Below are 7,082 nucleotides of genomic sequence, written 5' to 3'. Positions count from 1 at the left end.
GGGGGTGGAATAATTGGGAGGAGAGGGCGTGGGGAGGAGAGAGAGCGGAAAGGGAGGCAGAGAGAGAGAGAGAGAGAAAGAGTGGTAGAGGGGTGGAAGGCGTGCGAGTGCGCAAGGGCGGAACTTCGGAGTAGTGGCGCCAGGCTAGCGCGCTGCTGGTTAAAAATTCACGAGGCTGTCCGTCCATGCTATGCTGACGCTCCGGGCCACCCTCGGCCCGCCTCCCACTCCCCCATCCCCGGCCAGGTGAAAGGCGGTCCTGACGGCCTCTCGGACTACGCTTCGCCCCACCCGGCAGTCCTCGTCCTCCACTACTTTCACCCCTCCCCCTCTCCCCCTGCTACCCCGCGGGCTATCTGCCCCTCCCCCCTGCGTTGTTCTCACTCTCTCTCTCCCTCCCGTATATATCTCTGCGGCCAGCTCTTTTTGTCTTCCTTTTCAGAGCAGCCCTTGTCAGTTCTCGCGCCCGCCCCTTTAAGCCCGAGCTACGTTGTCCGCCGCAGCCACGTGGCGGGGCGTGGCGCACTGTCCGCGAGGTGCTCACAATCATGAGTGGGAAAGAAAGGTCTGCAGCAGCGTTGGCAGCGCGTTGGGGCGAACTGTCTGTAGCCGCCGCCGGTAGCTGCCTCCGAACACCCTCCTGGCCGGCGGCCGGCAGGTGTGAGGCAGGGTGTGAGGTGAGCGCGCGCCCCCCGTACCTCCCTCTCCTCCCATACCTCCTCACCGCGCCCTGGTTCCTGCCTGGTTCACTGGTCCAATCTGTTTGGCGGCGTTGTCGTCATGGTTACGTTCAGCAAACATGTCGCTGTCGATCCCGCCGCTTCCCGCCCCGCCTACCCCGCGCACTTACTCAAATTGGACCCGCGGCGCGGCGGCGCTGCTGCTTTTTGCGACGGGTTAATTGATTGCACACGGCGAACAAATACCGCGTCTAGCAGAGCGAACACCGCAGCAAGGCGGAATCGTTGTAACTCCCTCTTGCGCCCTAGGCGCCCAAATGACCCTTTTCGGGTATGCAACACCAACACCCGTTATGCTGTGCTCTCTGTTACAACTGGTATACATACACGTCACTTCAAAAGTGAATGTCAAAACCTTTTGGTTGGATCGGGAAAGCTTCATTTCCTCATTTTCTTGAGGAGGCCACGACACCAGTAATCCTGTGTACCGGGTGATTCAGAGAAGACACAAGATGCGGGCGGGTTTGCCTACCTTACGGCCATAGCGGGTGGGCATTAGGAATGGGCAACCCGCCCGCCCACACCTGCTTCTTCTTCTCTGAATCACCCAGTACAGATGGAAGTGTAATAGACACAGATGCAGGCGGGTTTGCCTACCTTACGGCCATAGCGGGTGGGCATTGGGAATGGGCAACCCGCCCGCCCACGCCTGCTTCTTCTTCAGATCTGAATCACCCAGTACAGATGGAAGTGTAATGCCTCTGTAATCCGTGTAATACTTCACCAAATTTTGAAAAATAATGACAAAATTATCCAAATTGAGTGGTTTTAGCTCCTGATATTCAACAAAAATCACGTGTGATCTCTCAAAATTCACGGCTTATCCCTATAATCACATAATCCTGTAATCACATAATCGCGCATAATCGTGGGTACACCCTAAATCCAAGTGGTGGCCCCATCACATTTTCTTACCCAAGCTTGAAATATTCGTTGCTCTTCACCTAGATAAAATTTCTTGAGTGAAGGGAACCCTGTTTTGCCGGTGCACTGCAAACAGCTAAAACCCAACCTCTCGTGTATACATACTGTACTTACACTCAATCTTGGACACGCGGCTACGCGGCAACCCATTCGTCAGGTCGTCTCTATCACTCTCCCGTGTGAAAGGGATGACACCGCACATTGTACTCTGTGGTAGCGGAATGTGTATCGACGGAGAGAGAGAGAGAGAGAGAGAGAGAGAGAGGTAGGAGGGGGGGGGGAGACGGAGGAAAATTTTGTCTGGGGGTGAGAGGGTGGGTGAGAGGGGAGGGACAGAAGAGGATGGGGATACGCCCCTACCTCAGCCTGACAGCGCATGTGATGGGCTGGGGGAGGGGGAGCGGGCAATGCCAGGGGGCGAGCGGAGCGGGTAGGCTGGTGGCGGGCACGCGTTGCCATGACAACGGAGGACGCCAAACAAAGAAAGGCAGAGGCGCCATGGACACAACTGAGATAGACCACCAGACCCGTGGATAACATGCAGACGCACCTCACCTCCCTTTGGAGCCTTTCCATATCGCGTGCATAAGCCTCGATGATTGTCCGAGGCGCTCGGCCGCTTGCTGCGTGTGCCAATGATGATGAGTTTCGGTGATCATAAGCGCAGCACCACGGTCGATGCTAGCCTGCTTACGTTACTACAATGTAGTATACTACATCGAACTCCGCCGCAATGTATATTTGCATTTACATTGGAAGCAGCATAGATCTGGGACGAAAATCTAGAAGAATAGAAAATACTTGGTAAGGGGATCAGGTAAGTATACACAGAACATCTTACGGGTGTGGCGACTGCGGCTCCACAGCACCACAGCAGCAGGTATAGCCCACGAGAACACCGTTGTCTGCTATACAGTACTTAACCGCGCACCCTCCTCTCAGCGACACGTATCTCCCTGCCTCGCCATCCCGTTGTCTCGCTCTCGGCCGCCGCGCCACGCCACGCCGCCGGGCCGCTCGGGTCGGGCTCGGCCGCTCTCTTTCTGCATTCATCTCGCAAGGAGCGAGCGCTTGCTATCGGCTCTCGGAGCGGCCATGCTCATGAAGCCCGGTTAGCTCAGTCGGTAGAGCGTGGGACTTTTAATCCTAAGGTCGAGGGTTCGAGCCCCTTACCGGGCGGCTCTTTTCGTTTTTGTGCGCCCACATCTTCGCCGTAACAGGCCTATGAGTCGATTGCGTTGAGGTCTCCACGAGTATTCCAAGTTAAAAATCATGTCAAATACGGTTCGCATTGTGAAATAAATATCTGCCCTAACGTTGTCAAATAAACAGTCATTTCTCACGGGGCAGCCAGGAACGTGTACAGCGAAAACGGGCGCAGCAGGACGCCCGTATCTCCAGAAGCTTCCCTATCTCCCCCCCCCAACCCGTCCTGCTGCCCGCTGTGTTCGACGTCCGACCCGACGCCGTCTTACCGGTCGCGGCCGCGTCCGAAAAGTACGCGTCCCCAAGAGGACTCGCCCAGCCCTTCAGACTGCACGACTCGTACACAGCCGCCTCTGATACGTCTCCCTGTATGGAACGGAACGGGGTCGGAAGTCGGGGAGTCCCGCTCGCCCGCCCCCGGAATAGGCCCAAACGCCCGACCCAGCCGCCCCCCGCGCGCGCCTACCGGGCGGCCTCTTGGCTCCAGGGTCCGGGGCCAGGCACGCCAGGTGCTCCAGTTCGTTTTCTTCTTCACGATCAACGACAACTTGCTCGATGCGGAGGAGACCCCTCCGTGCGCGTGCGGCGGCGGCTGGTGCAGCACGTGCCCGACGCACGCACTCTCCACCCACGCCACCCCCCACCCCCCCCTCTTTTCCCCTCTCTCCCTATCTCTCTTTCCCCTCCTAGTTTTTATACCTTTTTATTCCTCGCAATTTTATGATTATTTGGTTCCTGTGTGGCAGCGTGTGTGGGTGTGAGCCGAGGGGCCGGGTGGGGTGGCCTCCCCCCCCCCTTACTTCCTTCCGCGCGCTCTCCGCTGCTGCTCCACCCTCCTTCCCGCCGTCTCGTTGGCCGCTGGCTGTACGTTGGTACCTACTTTTCTCCCTGGAAAAATTGAAAACGTTATAACGTCGACAATGACTGAGCACTACATATTTGTTTTGAGCCAGCAGCGGCGCGGCGCGGGGTGTTTGTTGGGTGTACACTGAGGGTATCATTACGCCGGGGGGTGTTCGTGCGCCTCCTGGACCTGGCGCCGCCTGGTGGTGCCCGTCAAAGTGTAAGCAGCGGCGGCAGCAGCAGCGTGATAAGCGGATGGGTGTGGCTGCAGATGATAATCACCGCACGGGGACTGGGCGTGGCGTGGCGTGGCGTAGCGCGGCAGAGGGTGGCCCGCCTGCTCCAGGGGTGTGGCCGGACTGCTACTGCTGGCCTTTTCTTTCCCTACCTCTTCTCTCTCTCTCTCTCTCTCTTCTGTCTCTCTCTCTCTCCAGTTTTTTTAATCATCATCATGTTGCCGACGACACGACGGTCCATACGTTTCGCGCATTACGTTTCTCCTTATCTTTTTCCAACACTCCCGTGGGAGTAGAGCAGGGGAGGAAAGAGAGACAGAGTGGGAATGAGAGAGAGTGAGAGTCAAATTTAGAGAGGCACCGTATCCCGTGTTGTTTCCGGGCGCCCGGTGGCTCCGGGTGGCTCCGCGCGCTGCTGCTGCCCGGCCTGGGCATCGATCCACTGGACAAACAGATATCGCTCCAGCGTACCCCACGGGCGCTGCGTTCGAAATAAGCAGTTCTCGCGGCCCCACTGCTGTGTGTTCTCGTAAAGGTGCACGGCTGTATTTTGCAGGGAGCAGCAGCACCGTGTTCCGAACGCGACCCCCCGCGCTACACTTTGCAATGCGGGGGCGCAGCCATCGGGCACTATGGATGGGCGGTCGCTATGCACATACAACTTGGGGCCCACCGTGTTTGGGCCACACCTCTCCCTGCTTATATTCCCCAGCCGAAACACGGTCAACATTTCATGCTCATTATATCAAAATTCCCGCTGCTGGATAACAAATTTAAAAGGGGCCGCGCGCGCATCTTTAAAGTTTGATTGCCGCTGAGGGGCGCCCTATGTTTGCCCGCCTCGCTCCCCGAAGACCCCTCCCTCCCTCCCTCCCTCCGGCCCCGCTGTAGTAATGGACTGAGAGATGCAGCACTTTGCCTGATGAAAAAAGCACATTATGAACCGCCAAGTTGTCTTTACTCGCCTTTCAGAGGTCCACCTCCACCCTCCCTCCGCGAGGGGGGTAGTGGGGGGCGGTTGTTGCGGGAGCGAGGTGAAGGGGGTGTGGGGTGTGGAAGGGGGAAGGTGGCTGCGGCTGGCCGCCCTCGCGTGAGCGGCCGCCGCCGAGACGCACGATTGAACCCCAATATCAATTTGTGCTCCGCCCTCGGCCTATGCCGTGTCCGGTAACCACCTCCGTCATGCACCCCCTGTTGGAGATGCTGCCTATATAAGGGGGGCCGGCCTACACCGACGCACTCCTCCAGAAAGGTTATTTTTTGGCGACTTCCTCTGACCGATAGTGGGGCTCCCCGCGGAGGGGAGGAAGGTGGGTGCAGCGCCCGGCCCGGCCGACGACGACGACGACAGGGAACGGCGCTTCCCACGAGCTGCGCCCGAGGTAGAGTCCTCCACCCGCACTTGCTTGCCCTGTCGCCAGAGCAGGAGGGGCATGTTTTCGAACACCTCCGCGTCAGTGACAGACAAGGCAATACGGGTCCTCCTCGCAGTGTAAAATGAAGGAGATAGGGAACGCACGCTGCTGTACCGAGCGAGCCTCTCCTATGGAGGGGCGGAAAGGGCAGCACGAAGTGGAACGAGAGGCTCGTCGCTCGTCCTGCCTGCAGGCGATAACTCAGCAAGACGAACGTCCGGACAAAGCAGACGACACACTCGTTTACTTCGTCGCCCTCATGCCCCCCAAGGGAGGGGAGAGGGGGGGGCGGAGGCGGTGCTGCTCCTGGAGTCCCATGTCCAGATAGGCGCTATCGGCGATTGCCTACCAGCACCACAGTGTTGTCACGCGGCTCTGCCTGCCAATAACGTATGCACGGCTGCACGGCCGGTGAACGGTGCCGGTGCAGCAGCAGCAGCAGCAGCAGCAAGCAGCAGCAGCAGCTAACAGCAGTAGCTGCTAACATCAGCAGCCGCCGTCACCGGCCGCGCAAGTCGTGGGTCATAAACAGACAACGCCGGGGACGGGGCGCACATCATATATCCGCCGCCCGCTTCTCGTCCGGCGGTAAAGATAGGCGGTCGCGCGGAGCGGTCGCGAAGGTTGGCACAAAGACATGACGCGGCGGCAGGGCCTTAACAAAAATAAGAGAAAATGAGATTAAAAATAAACGTTTACAACAAAGTACGGCAGGGTATGTCGAGGAGCAGGAGCAGGGCATTGGCTTTCCCCAAACAAGTCAAGCATGGGGCGGAGACCTGTGCGCTATCGCCCCAACATCCTGCGTGTGGCGTCCTGCTGCGACGACCCGTGCAGGACCTCCCCGCCCGTCAGTCACTCCCACGCCGCAAAAGAGTACATGGGAGGCTTTGGCGCCGTCTCTGTCGTACTCACACGCGGCTTGGACGTGCGGGGGGGCAATATCCCCATCACTCTGTCGCGCTGTCCGGCGGATGCGTGCGGGAGTGTCGTCGCGCGTCCTGCGAGAGAGAGAGAGAGAGAGAGAGAGAGAGAGAGAGAGAGAGAGAGAGAGAGAGAGACGCAAGTCGCTCGTTCCGAACGCGCGGGAGCGCCCGCTTGCTGCGGGTCCACCTGTCCTGTCCGCCGCACCGCGCGCGGCGTACAGCTGCTGATAACCGCCCTCGGGAGGGGAGCTGTGTCACCGCAGCACGCTCGCTCTTGTGCCATATATAACGCGCGCTCAAATAGCGTCTCGAGGGGCTCATTTTGTTCAACATGTTTACAAAAAGGGGTTGGGTCACTACCCCGCGCGATACGACGCTACTCCACGCGGAGGGACTCCACTGCGAATAACGCCGGACGCTTGGCGGCAGCAGCGGCCGCGCCGAGAGGACATGACCGCCGCGAAGATGCTATACCTGTCCCGCGAGTCACGCGGCACCGGGTTCGACCAAACCCCGCGAGGTCGCGCTGCGGTCAGTCGGAAGGGTTTGCCGAGATCACGGCCAGATTAGTGGCCCATTCAATCCCTGCCGCTGCTACTTCACTACAAGCCTCTCCTCATTCACCACCGTTTCATTCATAAGTGTGTGTGCGCGTTCGCGGCTCGGGGTGCGGCGGCTTTCGTGACCGGCATCGCGGGGGGTAAAGAGGGAGGGGGCGTGGGCGTGCGGGCGCCGGCGAGGGCAAGGTCGATTAGGCCGGGAAATTGGTTCAATTACCAAGTAGGGTAAACC

The 7,082-nt window shown here is 59.1% G+C and overlaps 1 non-coding gene across 1 annotated transcript; it reads left to right on the top strand.

Annotated features, from left to right (window-relative positions):
* Positions 1-2,770: 2,770 nt before the first annotated feature.
* On the top strand, positions 2,771-2,843 carry Trnak-uuu (transfer RNA lysine (anticodon UUU)). The gene has a single exon. It is a non-coding gene; the product is annotated as a tRNA-Lys (tRNA).
* The last annotated feature ends 4,239 nt before the right edge of the window (positions 2,844-7,082 follow it).

Source organism: Frankliniella occidentalis, unplaced genomic scaffold (assembly GCF_000697945.3).
Source record: "Frankliniella occidentalis isolate FOCC.00 unplaced genomic scaffold, Focc_3.1 Scaffold4, whole genome shotgun sequence".
NCBI lineage: Eukaryota > Metazoa > Arthropoda > Insecta > Thysanoptera > Thripidae > Frankliniella > Frankliniella occidentalis.
This window is presented reverse-complemented; position numbering and strand designations above follow the sequence as displayed.